The sequence below is a fragment of the Camelus bactrianus genome, chromosome 23 (genome assembly GCF_048773025.1).
Source record: "Camelus bactrianus isolate YW-2024 breed Bactrian camel chromosome 23, ASM4877302v1, whole genome shotgun sequence".
NCBI lineage: Eukaryota > Metazoa > Chordata > Mammalia > Artiodactyla > Camelidae > Camelus > Camelus bactrianus.
In genome coordinates, this window is record NC_133561.1 from 21,936,756 (window position 1) to 21,955,666 (window position 18,911).

Genomic DNA, 18,911 nt, shown 5'->3' on the forward strand with positions numbered 1-18,911 from the left:
AACAATTGTCTGTTACATAGGGAGGGGTGGAGTGTGTGCGCAGATCACAGCCTCTGCAAAAAAATGAAATGCTGAAAGTATTAACATAAAGTATGAGTGGATGATGGATGTTGTTTAAAATTTTAGAGTATGGATTAGCTTTCCAAAAAAGCCACAGAGAAAAAGATAAATACATTAAAAATATATAAAATAAAAATATATGGCCTAAAGAAACCAAAGACGAAAGACAGAACAACAAACTGAAGAAAAATGTTTAACACTCATAACAAGCAAAAGGTTAATATCCTTAACAGAAAAAGTTCTTACAAATTAACTTTTTAAAAAATGAATAGAAATGGATATGAATAAGTAATGGATAGACCAAAAAAAAAAATAGCCAATAAAGCTGTGAAAATATACTCAGCTTCAGTCATGATTGAAGCCTTGCAAGTTAAAACAGCAATGAAATATCATTTCCCACCTATCAGATTGGGCAGGCTTTTTAACAAAATGTTGCTAATTTTTAATGGGTGGTAGAGTATATTGATACAGCAATTTAGCAGTATTTGTCAGGATGAAAAAAGTTACCTGCCTTTTGATTCAGTAATTTTGCTTTTAGGAGTTTGTATAGGCAAATTCCTACCTGGAGTAACTTACTGGCAAATGCAAAGTCAACAAGCATACACTAAACTAATGAAAGAATAAATGGTGAACTACATCTTTAGTGGGGGACAATTTCAGGAGTTTCCTTAGGTCACTTAAAACTAGTCTTTAGCTAGAATTATGGGTTCTCAACCCTGGCCGTACGTAAAAACCATCTGATTGACTTTCTAATCATGCTAAGTGCCTCAGAGATAATGATTCAGTTGGTCTGAAATGGGACCTCTATCAGAATTGTGTAAAAGTTCTCCAGGTGATTTCTTAAATGCAGTCAAATTTGAGGACTGCTTCTTATTAAGATTTTTTTTTCCTGCATTTAATTTTCTTTTTGTGGAAGATGAGCCTTTATTGGCAAGTAAGTTGAAGTTCATATTTTTTTCCTCTTTCTCCCACTCTGCCTTTGGCTTTTGATAATTTGGATTCAGCTGTTATATTAGTTTCCTGTTGCTACTATGACAGATTACCACAATATAGAGGCTTAAAAACAACACAAGTGTTTTATTTTACAGTTCTGACAGCCAGAAGTCCAAAATGGGTCTTGGGGGATTAAAATCAAGGTGTTGGCAGGCCTGTGTTCCCTGAGGGAGCTCTATGGGAGAATTCCTGTCCTTTCCTTTTCTTAGCTTCTAGAGGTTGCCTACAGTCTTGGCTCATGGATTCCTCCATTTTCCTCCATCTTTAAGACAGCAGAGTAGCATCTTCAGATTTCTTTCTCTGATTTATACCTCTGCTTCTATCACATTGCCTTTGCTCTTTTCAAGACCCTTGTTACTATATTGGGCCAAATCCAGATAATCCAGGATAATGTCTCTATCTCAAGTTTTGTTGACTTAATCTCATTGGCAGAGTCCTTTTTGCAACATATAACATTCACGAAGTCTGGGCATTAGGATGTGGACACCTTTGGGGACCCATTATCCAGTCTACCACAGTTGGAGACCTAATTCAGAAGCCACTGAAAATGTATAAATGGAGTATTTCAGTATATCTTAAATTGTTACCATAATCTAGCCCAAAGTAAATTAGCTTTTATATGCTAAGCTATGGTGAATGTTTATTGCCCCTCAGAAACAATCTGTAATTTTTCTTTTATTGTGAGAAATGTGGGTTGGATAGGATAGGCATTCTTGTCTTGCTTTTATTACAAAAAAGTAATAGCTATCATATATTCTTCATAGAATCATATGAAATAGGTACATACTTTATTTCAACCCTGGCAGGACTTCATACTTTGATTTTTGTAGTGTCTTTGAAGAGTAGTTTATGGCAGGGTTGAGGTTCACCAGTAGGTTTCTTCCTATTGCTGATGACTTATTTTTGAACCAGCTGCAGATAATCCATAACACTGATAAATGGTAGGATAATTTTGAATACTACTTTTCCTACACCTGTGTGTTCAGTTAACAAGCCCAGAGTTTCTTTTGATCCTTAGTCCATTTTTTTCTTTTTACACTGCTGGTTCCTTTCTCTTAGAGTTTTGACTACTATAAGCTGAAATTTCCCACCAGAACCTTTCATGTTTCAGATGTGTTTATTCTTCAGGATGATCTGCGTGTAGTTTTATGTGCAGCAAGTCCAAAGTGGAATTCAGCTTCTCATCCCTTTCTAGAAAATGCATACCGTTTCCTTTAAAAGCATTTAAAAGATTTTTTTATTGTTGTAAAATGTATATAACATAAAATTTACCATTTTAAGATATTTTAAAGTGCAGTACATTCACATTGTTGTGTAACCATCACCCCATCCATGTCCAAAACTTTTTCATCATCCCAAACTGTAACTGCTCTTTTCCATTCTGGTAACCACTATTCTACTTTATATGAATTTGACTATTCTGGGTACTTCATATAAGTGGAATTACAATCTTCATTCCTTTCTGTTTGGCTTATTTTACTTAGTCTGGTTTAAAGTTAATGTATAGTGTGTATCAGAGTTTCACTTCATTTGGAGGCAGAATAGTACTTCATTGTATATACTACATTTTGTTTATCTATTCTTCTGTTGATGGACATTTGAGTTTTTTACACATTTGTTTATCATAAATATTGTTGTTATGAATATGGTGTACAAAAGCTGTTTGAGTCCTTGCTTTCAGTTTTTTGGGGTATTTTCCAGGAGTGGAGTTGCTGAGTAATATGGAAATTCTGTGTTTAGTGTTTTGAGGGACCCACCATCCTTTATGTAAAAATGGCTGTACAGATTTGTAAGCCTGTATTCCCAAGATAAGAATGTATTCCCATCAACAGTGTGCAAGAGTTTTATTTGGCCACATCCTCATCAACACTTGTTATTTTCTGGTTTTTGATAATAGCTATATAGCCATCTTAATGGGTATGAAGTTGTATCTCATTCTGGTTATGATTTGCATCTTCCTAATGATTAGTGATATTGAACATTTTTAATGTGCTTATTGGCCACCTGCATATCTACTCTGGAGAATGTCCATTCAAGTCCTTTGCCCATTTTTGAGTTGTGTTCTTTGGTTTTTCGTTGAGTTGTAGTAATTATATATTCTGGCATTAATCCTTTATCAGGTTTATGATTTGCAAATATCTTCTCGCATTTGGTGGGTTGCCTTTTCACCCTCTTGACGTGCAAAAGTTTTTTATGTTAATAATGTCCAGCTCATCAACTTTTTCTTTTCTTGCCCATACTTTTGATGGTAATATCCAAAAAAGCATTGCTGAATCCAATGTCATGAAAAATTTCCCCTATGTTTTCTTCTAAGAGTTTTATAGTTTGAGCTCCTACATTTAGATCTTTGATCCATTTTGAGTTAATTTTTGTGCGTAGGATAAGGTCAGGGTCTAACTTTATTATTTTGCAGGTGGATATCCATTTTTTCTAGTACTTTTTGTTGAAAAGACTGATCTTTCCCCTTTGCTCGGTTTTGGCACCCTGGTCAAAATAATTGACTGTAATATATAAGAATTTATTTCTAGGCTTTTTGTTTTATTCCATTGGTTGATTTATATGTCTGTCTTTACAAGTACTAAATTGTTTTGATTACTGTAGCTTTGTAGTAAGTTTTAAAATTAGGAAGTATGAGTCTTCCAACTTGTTCTCTTTCAAGCTTATTTTGGCTATTTGGGGTCTGTTGAAATTCTATATGAATTTTAGGATGAATCTTATGATTTCTGAAAAAAATACTGTTGGATTTTTGAGAGGGATTGTACCAAATCTTCAGATTGCTTTAGGTAATGTCATCTTAACAATATTAAGTCTTCTGATCTAGAACAGAGGATGGGGTATCTTGCCATTTATTTATGTCTTTAATTTCTTTTAGCAGTGTTTGGTAATTTTCAGTGTAAAAGTTTTATTTTCTCCTTGGTTAAATTTGTTCCTAAGTATTATTCTTTCTGATGCTTCTGTAAGTGGAATTACTTTTTTTTTTCCTTTTTGTTATTAAAATGTAGTTAATTTACAATATTGTGTTAGTTTCTGATGTACAGCATTTGATTCAGTTATACACATTTATATTTTTTTCATATTCTTTATCGTTACATGTTATTATAAAATAGTGAGTATAGTACCCTGTGCTAAATAGTAAGACCTTGTTGTTTTCTATATTATATATAGTAGTTGTATCTGCAAATCCCAGACTTCTAATTTATCTTTCCCCCACCTTTTTCCCTGGTAACCATAAGTTTGTTTTCTATGTCTGCGAGTGTGTTTCTGTTTTGTACATAAGTTCATTTGTGCTATTTTTTAGATTTCACACATAAGTGGTATCATATGATACTTGTCTTTCTCTGTCTGACTTAACTTCACTTAGTATGATAATCCCTAGATCCATCCATGTTGCTGGAAATGGCATTATTTCATTCTTTTTTATTATAGTATTTATTTATTTATATTTATTTATAGTATTTTTATAGTATAGTATTTATAGTATTTATTACAATATTTATATTTCACAACTTCTTCATCCAGTCATCTGTTGATGAACGTTTATGTTGCTTCCATGTCTTGGCTATTGTAAGTAGTGCTGCCATGAACATTGGGTGCATGTATTTTTTGAATTAGAGTTTCCTCCAGATATATGCCCAGGAGTGGGATTGCTGGATCATATGATAAGTCTATGTTTAGTTTTTTGAGGAATCTCCATACTGTTTTGCATAGTGACTGAACCAAATTACATTCCCACCAACAGTGTAAGAGAGTTCCCTTTTCTCCACACCCTCTCCAGCATTTATCTTTTGTGGACTTTTGAATGATGGCTATTGTGACTGGTGTGAGGTGATACCTCATTGTAGTTTTGATTTTCATTTCCCTGACAATTAGCCATATTGAGCATCTTTTCATGTGCCTGTTACCCATCTATATGTCTTTAATGGAGAAATGTCTGTGTTTTTTGTTAGAGATGTGTGAGCTGTTTGTATGTTCTGTAAGTTAAGCCCTAGTCAGTCACATCGTATGCAATATTTTCTTCCAGTCCACAGGTTGTCTTTTCATTTTGTTTGTGATATCCTTTGTGAAGAAGCTTCTAAGTTTAATTAGGTCCCACTTACTTATTTTTGCTTTTATTTCTATTGCCTTGGGAGACTGACCTAGGAGAACATTGCTACAGTTTCAGAGAATGTTTTGGCTATGTTTTCTTATAGGAGTTTTATTGTGCCCTATTTTATGTTTAAGTCTTCAAGCCATTTTGAGTTTATTTTGTTTATGATGTGAGGGAGTATTCTAACTTCACTGATTTACTTGCGGCTTTCCCAGCACCACTTGCCAAAGAGACTACCTTTTCTCCACTGTATATTCTTGCCTCCTTTGTTGAAGATTAATTGATCATAGGTTTGTGGTTTTATTTTGGGGCTCTCTATTCTGTACATTGATCCATATGTCTGTTTTTGTGCCAGAACCACACTGTTTTGATTACTGTAGCTCTGTAGTGTTGTCTGAAGTCTGAGAGGGTTATACCTCCACAATTTTGTTCTTTTTCCTCAGAATTGCTTTGGAAATTCTGGGACTTCTGTGATTCCATATGAATTTTAGGATTATTCTAGTTCTTTGAAAAATGTCCTGGGTAATTTGATAGGGATTGTGTTAAATCTGTAGATTGCTTTGGTAGTATGGCCATTTTAATAATATTAATGCTTTCATTCCAAGATCATGGGATATTTTTCCATTTCTTTAAGTCATCTTTAGTTTCCTTTATCAGTGTTCTATATTTCTCAGCGTATGTCTTTCAACTCCGTGGTTGGTTTTATTCCGAAGTATTTTTTGTTGTTGCGATTTTGAAAGGGATTATATTTTTACTTTCCTTTTCTATATTTCATTATTAGTATAAAGAAATGCAACAGATTTTTGAATGTTAATCTTGTATCCTGCTACCTTTCTGAATTTGTTTATCAGCTTTAGTAGTTTTTGTGTGGAGTCTTTAGGGTTTTCTATGTATAGTATCATGACTTCTGTATAAGTGACAATTTTACCTCCTCCCTTCCAATGTGGATCCTTTTATTTATTTTTTATCCCTATTGCTATGGCTAGCAGTCGTGCAAGAAGCGGTGAGAATGCTAATTCTTCTTCCAGATTTTAGCAGGAAGGCTTTCTACTTTGCACCATTGAGTGTTATGTTGGCTGTAGGTTTGTCATAAACAGCTTTTATTATGTTGCGATATGTACCCTTTATATTTACTTTGGTAATATTTTTTATCATGAATGGATTTTTAATTTTATCAGATTATTTTTCTGCATCTGTTGAGATGATCATGTGGTTTTTGTCCTTTTGTTGATGTGGTGTATAACATTGATTTGTGTATGTTTAGCCATCCTTGTGTCCCTGAGATGAATCCAACTTGATCACAGTGTGTGATTTTTTTTTTAATGTGTTGTTGGACTCTGTTTGCTAATGGTCTGCTTCATTGCTTGTTCTTTCAGGGGATTTCTGCTGTTCTTTTATTGGGGATGGTTCCTCTGCTTCTTCATTTTATTTGTATTTCTCTGACTCTATGAATTTAGGAGTAACAGTTATCTACTGTGGTCTTGAAGAGCTGTTTTTATGTGAAAATGTCCCTGTGTAGCCTGCCTGCTTCTAATATTATTGTTGTGAGGGCTGTTTTTAGTATGGGTGCTGCCACATCTTTCCTCCATGTGTGCTGGATGTTTCCCCTAGATGGGGGTATGACTGGGTGTGATGACCAGAGCCTACACTAGATATTGAGTGAGGCCTCCTCTTTGCTCTTTGGCTGTTACAGCCCTGTTGGTGGCTGGGCCTGCTCCCCAGTTTTTTCAAGTAGAAGCCCCCAGATCTGTTTCTGAGCTGGTGTGAGGTAGGCAGGACTGGAGTGCTTCTGCTGGGAGAGGAGCCGCTGAGTATTTCTCTGAAGATGTCCACCAGGAAGTGCCTCCTGTGGTGTTGCCAGTTAAGTATTCTGTGAGCTTGCAGTGTATGCTGTTGTTGATGCTGCCATCAGCCCCACCCCAGCAGTGGGAATACAGGCAGATCCACTGAAGTCAGGCATCAGGACCTGCTGTAATCACGCATAGTCCTGCACTTGGATCTTTTGTGGACTACAGATCCTAGCCCCATCTCCACATGCATGTGCCTGCTATTAATGCTGGACCTGCCCCAGCTGGGTACCAGCTGTCTGTTTGAATGTCCTGCCTGCACTGAACCCACAAAGGTACCAGTGGCACACATCTGTCAAAGCCTCCCAAGATAGGGCTGAGACCTCAGCCCCTACATCCGAAGTCTCATGGTCTCTGGGAATGGGCCCAGTCTTCAGCCTTGCATCCACCTGGGGGCAACTGTGCCCTCCTACAGCTCTGGGAGGCAGAACCCCACTGCGGGAGCAAGCTATGGTGGGGTCCCGCCCCTCCCTCCATGTATTCACGTTAACAATGGCTGTAATAATGCGGCTCTTATGGTGGGTCAGAGGCTGCTATGGTGGGGTCCCGCCGCTCCCCTTGAGAGCGAATGCTAACAACTGGGCTGCCTTGCACACACTCCCGGTTTCAGCCTGAACCACACTCTAGCTCCTCAGGCTGTCTCTGCTCAGTCCTCTCCTTGAAACACATCTGTCCTCTGAAGCCCAATCCTCCCTGCCCAGCCCCTGCACACACCAGCAGGTCGTGTCTTGGGCTGGGGAGCGCAGCGCGGTGGCCTGGATCCTCCCTGCCGGCTCCTCTTTGTTCAGGCCGTGGGGAGGCGGCTGCGGTGCCCTCCTCTAAGCCTCTGGAGCTCCCTTTCTGTCCCCGCTGATCTCCCCACTGCTGAAGGGGCTTCCCAGGGGAGAGAACTTTTCTTCCCAGTTATGTGGAGATTTTTCTTTTAGCTTTGCTAGTTTAAAATCTTCTGCCAGAGTTCAGTTGCTTTTCTGTGAGAATTGCTCCACATGTAGGTGTATTTTTGATGTTTTTGTGGGAGGAGGTGAACCCTGCAGGGTTCCTTCTATTCCACCATCCTGAAGGCCTTCCTGGAATTGCTTTCTTGATTTCCTTTTCAGACTGTTCATTGTTAGTATATAGAAAGAAATTAAACTGATTTTTGTGTATTGATTTTTCCCTCTTGCAACTTTGTTGAATTCATTTATCAGTTCAGTTTTTAACATTTTGTATGTTTGTGTGTGGAATCTTTAGAGATTTTTGTGTATAAGATCATGTCATCTGTTAATAGATACTTTTATTTCTTCCTTTCTAATTTGGATGCCTTTTATTTATTTTTCTTGCCTGGTTGATCTGGCTGGAACTTCCAGTCATCTGTTAAATAGAAGTGGTGAAAATACTGTTTCCTATTTTTGTTATCTCACTCTTCTTAGCATCAACATCTAAAAACCCACAAGCTTGAGGGCCTGTGGCTTTACTCTCCTCTTTTTCTTATTTCCTGTATCCCACGTATTTTACCTCCTAAATATTTTTTAGCTCCGTTCTTCCTCATGTATCCCTATAGTTAACAACCCTTTTGGAAGCATTTTGAGCCCTTTAACTAATATTCTTGCCTCCTCAAGTCCATCTTCCACTCTTGCCAGAATTGGTCTGTTTGTCTCAAATGCAAATCTGACCTTGCCATTGCACTGTGGATTTCCCTGGATACTTTTGCATGGCATATTGGGCCTCCCTGATCTTGTCCACAGTTTAATTCTTCAGCCTCATCCTGCTACTCCCTATTTCCTTCTTTTCACCCATTTAATAGTGAACTACTTGGAATTTTCCAAACACCATGCTTAATTGTGCCTTTGTTTAATATGTTGATCCTTCTGGACTGCTTTCCTTTCCTCAGTTGGTTAACTGCCGCTTAACGTTCAACTCTCCTCCAAGGAAGAGTGTCTTTCTCTAGGAAACCTTTTCTGATTTCTGCTCCTCCATTTGACTGCTTCTTTGTGCTCTTGTAGCATTTATCAAACTGTATTGAAAACATGTTCAGGGCCCAGTAGCCAGTGAACTCATGGAGTGTCTCATTTCCTATCACATAGTAGCTCTCAGTAAATGTTCCCTAAACTGTTGAATTCAACTGTTCTTCATTATGGGTCTGTTAGCTTCTTATATGGATAGGCAAAGGGACAGAAGAAAAGCAAGGCTGCTGATGGTATAACAGGTGTCAGTTAATGGTAGACCTTGATAGGTGCTTTCTGAAGTCTTGGGGAAAGACTGAATTGGGCCACTAAGAAAGTATCTGTTGGGGTGGGGGAAGTGAAGAAGTGTTAGGGGAGATAAGGTTTTTTAAAGCACTATTTAAAATGCAGATCTAGATAATTTAACATGAGCCATGCTCTCCCATAGTACTTCTTATCACCACCTTAAAACATTTTCCTGTAACAATAAATTATTTAGAGACTAGAATGCATTGTCTGTTACCAGTAGTACTTGAAAACTTAATTAAGACTGGATAATGAAGATTTGGTAAATCACCTTTGAAAGTTTCTTGCTCTGTGTTCCAGAATGTGAAAAGGTATAATCCAATTAGGAATTGATTATATTACCTTTTAAAATAAAGCTATTAGGTTATTAGAAGTAATTTAGGTTAGCATTCCAGATGTTTAGTACAATAATAACTTTTTCTAGTAAAGAATACTTTCTTTGTGTCTTAGAAGCTTATAGTAATTAGTGTCTGTCTTACAGCTGTAGCTTTAGATTAAGCTGCTGCGAGTGGTTTTTATGAGGTGATGCTTACTGCAGGCAGTGTTATGATGGCAGTTGGATTGCTTATTCAGAATTTATTATTGCTCCCTGGTTTGCCTAGTCTTGAATAAATTCCTAAACTCTAACACCTGTGTCCTGTGAGCAAGCAGTGTTTTAATTAAGGAACAGATCGTTTGCTCATTCACATGTTGTGTGATATAATGCAAAAGGAAAAGAAAAATGCTAAAGATTGGGAGAGTTAATTTTAAGTGGCCTTAATTTATATTCAGAGATGGCAATAACCATGGAAGAAAAAGATAAATTTCTTATTACAGAAAAGAGTTTCTTAGAGCTTAGGGAACAAATGAAGAAAAATGCTTTGTAGGAAAATAGAGTAATCTGAGTAATTTAAAAGCATATTTTCTGATATATGATTCACAGTTTGAAAAGCAAATTAAGGAAAGAAATCATATACAGGATAAAGGCGTAAATGTTTGCAGTGAGGAGTTGGTTTACCTTGGCAGGTGTGATAGGCTGAAAAATAGACATCCAAAAGATACCCACATTTGAATCCCTGGAATGTGTAATGTCACTTTATTTGGAGGAGAGGAGAGGTTTGCATGTGTCATTAAGTTAAAGATTTTAATATAAGGAGATTACTCTGGATTATCTAGGTGGACTCTAAATGTCATTACATGTGTCTTTATAAAAGAGAGGCAGAGAGAGAGCTTTCATGCGAAACTGGAGGCAGTGTGACTCCAGAGGCAGAGATTGGAGTGATGTGGCTACAAATCTAGGAGTGCCAACAGTTACTCCAAGCTGGAAAGGCAAGGAACAGTCTCCTGTAAAACCTCTGGAAGAAGGGCAGTTCTGCCAACACATTTTAGTCCAGTGATACGGCTTTAGGATTTTTGGCCTCCAGAACTGAGAGACATTTCTACTGTTTTAAACCATCAAACTTGGGGTAATTTGTTACAGCAGTTGTAGGAAATTGCTACAGCAATCATTCTTTGGAGTGTAAATGGGCATTTATGAATAACTCCGTATACTTAACTATTTTTCTTTTGGGGGGTATAGTAAAGCTCAGTCATATTAGACTGTAGTTCTATTTCAAATACTCTGAATAGACTATGCAATTTTTATGACTAAAGCAACTGGCAAACATTTTTAGGCACAGAACCTCTGAGGTTTTAGCTCGAAATAAATTATATTTAAAGCTCCTTTTTTGGGGAAGAATGTTTTATTCATTCAGGAATCTCCCTCGTGGCTACTTTCTATAGCTACACTCTGGTAAGAGTACGGTTTAGACTCCTAACATTTTACAACACAGCGTCAGCCCTTTTACTTGTACATCTGCTATTTAATAAAAATTCTTTTTCACCCATGCTACAGAGAATTTTCACTTGAGGCTCTTATTGAGAATTGAATTTTGAATTTATTATTACCCAGCATGTGCCAGGGACTTTGAGACTTTGGTTTATTGGTTATCTGATCAAAGGGTAAAAGCCATATAGCTTCTCTACACTTTAGTCTTATATCCAGATACTGTAATTATGCTGTAAATGCCAAATTGCTTTGTCCCCAAAACCATGCCACTGTACACTTCCAATGATTTGAGAATTGCTGTTTCTGCACACCCTAACACCTGATATTATCAGTCATCTTAATTTTTGTCAGTATCACGGACAGAAAAGTTAGAACATACGTAGATAAAGTTGATTTGATTCGCAATTTAGTGATTTGTGGTGCGGTTAAGCACAATTTAATTTTGTTGGCCACTTGTATGCCTCTGTTAATTACCCATTTATCTGTACATTGAGTTGTCTTTTAAATAGACTTGGGGGAGGATTCCTGACGTATTATGGATTTGGCCTTTGTTTATTATGTGTGCTGCAGATATTTCCTCCCTGTCAGTTGCTTACCTTTTAAACTTGTTTATGAAGTCTTTTGTTTTCGTATAGAAGTTTTAAAATTTTATGAGGTGAAATGAGAACCATTTTTAAAGTCTTCTTGGTATTGCATCTTGCTTAGACTGCCTTCCTAATCCCAATAGTATGAACATTTTTTTGCCTTCTAGATCTTTCATAGTTTTTTTTACAAAATGCTTAATACTTATGGAAATTTTTTATTCATTTATTTGTGTAAATATGACTGGCTTAAATTTTTTAACTTTTGTTATCCCTCTAATTTGTAATTAATATCCTAAATTACATAAATTCACATCTGTTTTTGAACCCTCTGTTTTGTTCATTAATTTGCTCATCTTTTCTTCAGACCATAGTGTTGTTTTTTATTAAGCTTTATTATTTGATGTGAGGTAAGCCTCCCTGGTTATTTTTCTATTTTAAAATATCCTGGGTGTTTTTATGAGTCTTTCAAGTGAGCCTTAGAATCACTGTGTCTGTTGATACTTTGATTGGGATTGCATTGCATTGAATTTATGTTTATCCAGTTTAGATCCTCTTTAATGGCCTTCAGTTAAGTTGGAGAGTTGTTTTGTCAATGTTTTGTGAAATTTACTTCTAAGTATTTTATAGCTTTTGTTGCTATTGTGAATGGTTGTGAATGGGAGCTTTTAAAAAATACATTTCTAAGTGGTTGTTCCTAGTTTATGGGAAATCAGTGCTTTTTGGCATGTTTTCCTCTCTTTGAGCTAACATGTTACTTTTTTTGGTTTATTTATTTTTTAGTTCTAATAGTTTTTCAATTGATCCTACTGGATGTTCTAAATAGCTATATTATCTGCAGAGGATACTTTTGTCACTTCCTTTTTTTTTTTTGAGATAGAAAATACGGTTTTAACCTTTATTTTTTTTAACATTTGTTATTGATTTATAATCATTTTACAATGTTGTGTCAAATTCCAGTGTAGAGCACGATTTTTCAGTTATACATGAACATATATTTGCCACTTCCTTTTCTAATGTTTTCCAATGTCTTTGTGTCTTTTTTTGGGGGGGGGGGGCATTATTTAGGATTTCCAACAGAATGTTGTAGGACAGCCTTGTTTTGCTCCTGGTTTTTAAGAAAGGAATCCTGAAAAGGTTCAACATTGGGGCTTCTCACGTATCTTCATCAAGTAAAGGATGTTTTCATCTATTTCTAACTTTCTAAGACTTTTAGTTAGGAATAGTTGAATTTACTCATTGGGATAAAATTGAATATATTCTCTGATAAGTAAATTTTAAAAATCTGTTTTATATCTATGTAAGTGAAGTTTCTTAATTTTTTTTCCCTTTATATTCTCAGAAACTTAGCTGTAGGATTAGCTGTATCAGTTACTAAATTTTGCTTTCATGGACAAGTCCATTTTGTGTGTGTGTGTTTTAGCAGTTATTTCTGTTTGATTTATATCTTTATAATGATCATTTCCCCTTTTTACTTAGGTTTGTATTCTAATTTCTAATGCTTGGTTCATATTTTTTTTCAGTCTTTGTGGTTTTATTACTTAAAAATTGAAGGATATGAGTATTTCTGAAGGAGATTTATCTCATTACACATCCCATACGTTTTGATAAGATAGTATTTTCCCTTTATTAATTTATAAGGAACATACAGTTTTAATTTTGCTTTCCTTTTTAACACATTCCATTGTGGCTTTTGCCCCTCCACTTAATCCCATTTGATTCTTGGGAAGATCACCACTGGCCGCTCCTTAGCTCTATAACTTCTTTTGGTTTGTTTTCCCTTTTACTTACTAGTCACACTGACCTTTCTTTCTAACATGTCTCTTCCTTTGAAGTCCTTCCTTGATCCCCTACTTAAGTAGCTCCTTTTCTCTTCTTGATTTTCTAACCCAGTACCCGTTTTTGTATCTCTTACATACAACTTTAAAAAATTTATTGTGTGTGTACTCATGTTTACTGCTGTTATTGTTAGTACTTTGTACAGTGTATGGAGTGAGGTAGGTAATCAGTATTTGAATGAGTGAGTAAATAATATGTGATCTTATGAAAGAATTGGGGCAGGGAGAGGAACTTACCCAGATATATAGGCCTTTTGTCAAACTACCCAAGCGCTGTAGCCCCCTGGAAAGCTTTTGTGTAGCTCAGGAGTACGCATGCATACCCCACTTTGAGGATCCCTCATTAAATCATAGAAGATCAGCATTAGTAGGCAGTAATTTTTTCCCTTTATTCTAAAGGTTCATTTTTTTCCTTTTTAAATGCCTTCCCTCACTCATTTACTTAGCTTCTATTAAAAAAAAGGCTCACTTTAGGTGTAGGAAAAATATTAAGATGTATCAAATTATTTAAGTTAGTGGTATAGACATGTAAGCAGCTAATGCAACGCAAGTAAGTCTAGAGCACAGAAAACACTTTGTACTTTGCATTTCTTTTTTCCCACTCAGTCAAGTATAACCTTTTTCCTTTGGCTTCTTTCAAGATTTGTTTACCTTTGAATTTCTGAAATTTGAAAATGGTATGCATTTATTTTGCTGAGTATTCTTTGAGCTTTCTGGATTTGTGGTTTGATACCTGACATTAATTTGGGGACAATTCTCAGCCATTATTGTTTCAAAGGTTTCTCCTATTCCTTTGTTTTTTCTTGTAGTAGTCCCATTGTGTGTATATTACATCTTTTGTAGTTATTTCACAGTCCTTGAATATTTTGTTATGTTTTTCTCAGTATTTGTTCTTTTTGCTTTTCAGTTTTTTAGCATTCTGTTGATAAATCCTCTGACCCAGAGATTCTTTCTTTAGCTGTATCCAGGCTACTAATAAGCCCGTCAGTGACATTCTCTATGTCTGTTACAGAGTTTTTGAGCTCTGATTTCCTTGTTTTTCCCTTAGGATTTCCATGTCTCTGCTTACATTGCCTATCTGTTCTTATATACTGTTTACTTTATCCATTGGAGCCCTTAGCATATTATTCATAGTTGTTTTAAATTGCTGGTCTGATAATTCTAATATCCTTGCCACATCTGGTTCTGATGCTTGCTTTGTCTCTCAGATTGTGTTTTTATACCTTTTAGCATACCTTGTAATTTTTTTCTAGATACCCAGACATGATGTACTGGGTCAAAAGAACTGCTGCAGAAAGGCCTTTGGTAATGCGATGGTGAGGTGTGTGGGGAGGGGAAACGTTCCGTGTTCTATAATTAGGTCTCAGAGCCTGTGCCTCTGGGCTGTGAACTTCACAAGTAGTTTTTAGTATTTTTCTAACCCCCTTTTGGTCTGACAGGTTGACTAGAATGAGCTAGAGCTGGGGATTTTCTTTCCCCAGGTCACTTAGGTTCTGGTAATGTCCTAGCAGGTTGGTTTCTGGTTAACTAGTTTTCCCTGAGGGCAGGACTTGTTAAGAAGAACTACTCTAGCACTCTAGCATATTTTAAAGTGGTTTCTTTCCCATCCTTCTGCTGGAAGCATAATGGGATTTTTCTCTGATAATTCCTATGGGAATCTGGTTAAGCTGCTGGAGGTGAATTTCACAATATTATGGGGGCCTCCCTGTGACTGCTTTCTCCTGGAGTTTTTAACTCTCAGACTCACCCCACACTGAGCCTCTTCCCAACAATTTTCCAATTACAGTTCAAATTTCCTACCTGACAGTGGTTGCTACTGTAGTTTCTGCTCCTGAGTCTGCTCCGGTATGTTGAGATTCCCTGTATTCTGTCTCTCCAGTCTAGCGCAGTGCTTTGCCTTGTATCCTTCCTTTGCTTATGGCTTCCCGAAGAGTAGCTTCTTACTTGTTAGGGTGGAGTAGTAATTTACATGCAGAACTGGAAATGAAAGTGTAATCTTTTTCTTGTTTTAAAAAAAGATAAGCTCACTGAATCTTTTTGTATAGAATGCATAGAAGTTTTCATCTCTTTTGCCTGCTCTGCTCTTTGCTTAATGAAATAGTCACTTCTTGATGGTGTTTATATTGAAAAAGCTTTTGAGACCACATTGAGCTCAGAAAAGGACTGTGATCTGCCATATGTGAAGATGTGGAAAGTGAGCTTGAATGCCAGGTATTTGCAGTCCATGAAAGAACATTCTGAATGTCTTATTGATATTTCCCCCACTGGTTGTTAAATCTATGCGCTTTCAAAATCTACCTGTAACTAGATCTCAAGGTTTATTTTCTGATTCTGCCACTGCTACTAAATTTATCTTGTCCAAACTAATACTAATATTCTCTCACAAATTTGAGTGAATTTTTTGTGCAAGAAATGTTTGTTTTGTTAGGTATCTCTTTTATTCAGAAGTATAATTTAGATGTTATAACTGGAGAAGGGGCCACGGGTAGACCAAGATCTTCTCTTGTGCTGCAAGGATCTTCAGGTAGTAGGCATCTGGGAAACACAGTGCTGTCAGTGGAAAGAATCTCTTAAGGTTACTTTGACACCTCATTTCCCATCTTTGCTGGCTTCATTTCTACTCTCCAGCCTTTTAGATTATTATTATTACCTAGGCCATCCGTTCTTGTTCCTTTCGTCTTTCTTTGTTCTGTCTGTATGTTAGGTAGTATCAGTACATAGATGACTCCAAAATACTAGTCATCACAATCATGATTCATTCCCATCTGAACAGAAGGTAAATGTCTTTCACATCCTTGGCTTGGGCAAGAGTGAGCTGCAGAGAGAGATTCAGCGTCTTACTAAACCAAAGAAGAGGAAAGGGAAAGGTTATATGTGATTTTGAGGAGGGGTAGAATTTAGATTAAATTTAAATGAAACAATGTATTGACCCAAAGTAAAGAGGAATTCTGGAGAGTTGATTCAGTAATTGCTAAAAGTGGAAATTTGAGCTTCTTAAATACATGTAGATCAGCTACTTTAGGTCAAAGTAGAATTTACTGCTTTCTCTGTATATGTGGTTAGTGTCTTGAGGCAAAAAATGGAATTTTTCGTTCTCAGACCCCTCTTGACCCTCTTGGGCCAGATCACAGGAGAGGTCACTATTGTTCAGATCTGCACTGCTGACATGTTTTTTAAAATTGAGATAGTGGTTTTGGTGATCAGCAAGATTGTATCCTTTTTTTGGTCTCAGGATTACCTGCTATATTATCTGGTAAAATGGCATCCATGCAGTAGCGTTTAAGACTCTAGCTACCGGGGGAGCATAAGATTGATTATAATACAGACTTAAACAGAGAGACCGGAAAACTTTTAAAAGGCATGTAGATTCTAGTTTTCCAAATGATACCAGGAAATTCTGGAACTACAACTAACTTGTGAATTACCTCCTCAGTCTTATTTGCCACACTAATACAGATATCCAGATCAGATATAATTTGGCTGCGTTCAGGAGAACTGGTATCTCTAGAAACAAGCCTTTAGGAGAATATTTTATTTGACACTTCCTATTAATTTGCTGGGGGAGCTTTCTAGAGACGGGTGAGAGAAGTATTCTGTTTATAGTTGACCCACAGTGACAGGTTGGGGCATGGGTTAGGATTTGAAATTCTTAGAAATTCCTCCTATCTGAGTAGTTTTAGTTCTCTGATAGATTCATTATGTTATTTTAGGATTTATGGTAGAAATAATGGCACATGTATCTACAAGGAAACTGACCATCTATATTTACAGGTATAGTTCACCTTGAATTCAACAATAGGAAACTAGATTCCAGAGTCATCTTCAGAGCAGCATCATTGGTAGGTTTGGGGCCATTGTTCTTTACACACACGCGCGCGCACATGCTTTATTTACTAATATGGAGCAGTGCCTCTTCAAATATTTTTTTGATTGCTGTATCTGCCAGTATCTTTTTCAATAGGTCCTTGAAACCTAGAGGCTGAAGGATCTTTTGATTTTGTTTTTTTATCTGAAGGATCATATGTTTGTTTTAGTTTGTAGTTTGTCAGTTTTCTAAAGCTCTTCTAACATTTTCAGCTCTGTGTTGGAAATTATCCAAATGTGCAATTTTCCATTCCATTTAAAAAAATCTGGTACTTTAGATTTTAGCCTCTTAAGAAGTAGGGGCAGGTTCTTCTTACAATGCCTTTTGGATCTGTCCCACAATATTGGTTGACTGTCTTGAAACCAGTTTCTGTGTGTCCTATTTATTGTTTCACTCTTTGTCTATGGCCTTGAATTTTAATCTAACTTTTAAAGGAACGGCACCAGAAAAGGCCTTATGTTTATTACCCTATTTTTCTTGCTTTCTTTAGTTCCCAGTGAATGTTTTGCAAGTTTCTTTTTTTCAGCTATTTTTCAACCATTTTTATCCACCCAAGGGGCTACAAGTAAGTGGATTCGTTAGTATAAACCTAGGATTCCTGGATAATTAGTGTCTAACAGAATGTAAAAGTCACTAGCAACCATTAGTTTGATGCCTCAAGGTTCTGGAAATTCTTTTATTATGACTGTTAGCCTTAAATTGTACCTGAATTTAGTTTCCATTTGTTTACCTACCATTGTAGCAGTCTTAAGTGGGTATGGGTCATTGGTTGTCTTCTTAGGAAAGACCTCGAGGGAAGAATAGTTCATTTAGGATTTTAGGGGAGGCAGTAGAGGGAAACAGGCAATATAGGTAAAAGTAGTGATGCTAAAACATGATAATGTTAGATGCGTAAGGAGGGCAGGTTTCAGATAATTTGAGTGCTTTTTTTTTCCTTTGGTCCTTGCTAGAGAATGTTTAAAGGGATGCTATTTTGAAGTCTGAGTTTCATTTTGAGGCCTCTGCATACCAGGCAAAAAGACTGACTGACCATCATGTATTTGGTACTTTTTCATATTTCTTTTCTAGAGCTTCTCTTAGTTGCATTATCTTTGACATATCCAAAATTACTAATAATAGCCAAGGTAATTATAAATCATCCTTCAGAAGTTGTGCTATCTAGCCTACTAAGCACAATAATTCAGATTATTACAGGAGTGTCTATAAGTGGAAGGAGTTCTGCCAGGAGAAGTTTGCAGCGTCGATGTCGAGAAACCCACATCCTTACACAAACTACATAGAACACCATCAAGTGATGCTTATAAAATGGCGACTAGGGCCCATGATTTAATAGTCTGTTAGCCTTTAGCCCCAGAATACAGAAATGAAGGAAAAAGGCCTCCTACATTACATTAAATAAAGTGATCTGTTTCTTAGATAATTTCCTCGTAAGATTTTTAGAGGGGCTGATGGCAAAGTTTGCTGTTCCAGAGAGCAGACACTGGTCTAATGGGTCTCTTGTATGCATTAGCCTCTAAAGTTTGAGTACATAGCAGGTCTTAGAGTCCGTGCCATCATTCGATCCTCTGAAGATTGAATGATACAGAAAAGATAATATTTCATCAA

General features: G+C 36.6%; 1 protein-coding gene across 2 annotated transcripts in view; it reads left to right on the forward strand.

Moving 5' to 3' along the window:
• Positions 1-18,911, forward strand: part of RNF2 (ring finger protein 2) — a 43,578-nt gene that overhangs the window by 11,323 nt on the left and 13,344 nt on the right. The window contains exon 2 of one of the 2 annotated variants that reach the window (XM_074351798.1): positions 17,213-17,280. The exons of the other annotated variant lie outside the window; for it this stretch is intronic. The gene's annotated coding sequence lies outside the window, so the exon portion shown is untranslated. The remainder of the gene's footprint in view (positions 1-17,212; positions 17,281-18,911) is intronic. 2 annotated transcript variants of the gene reach the window in all.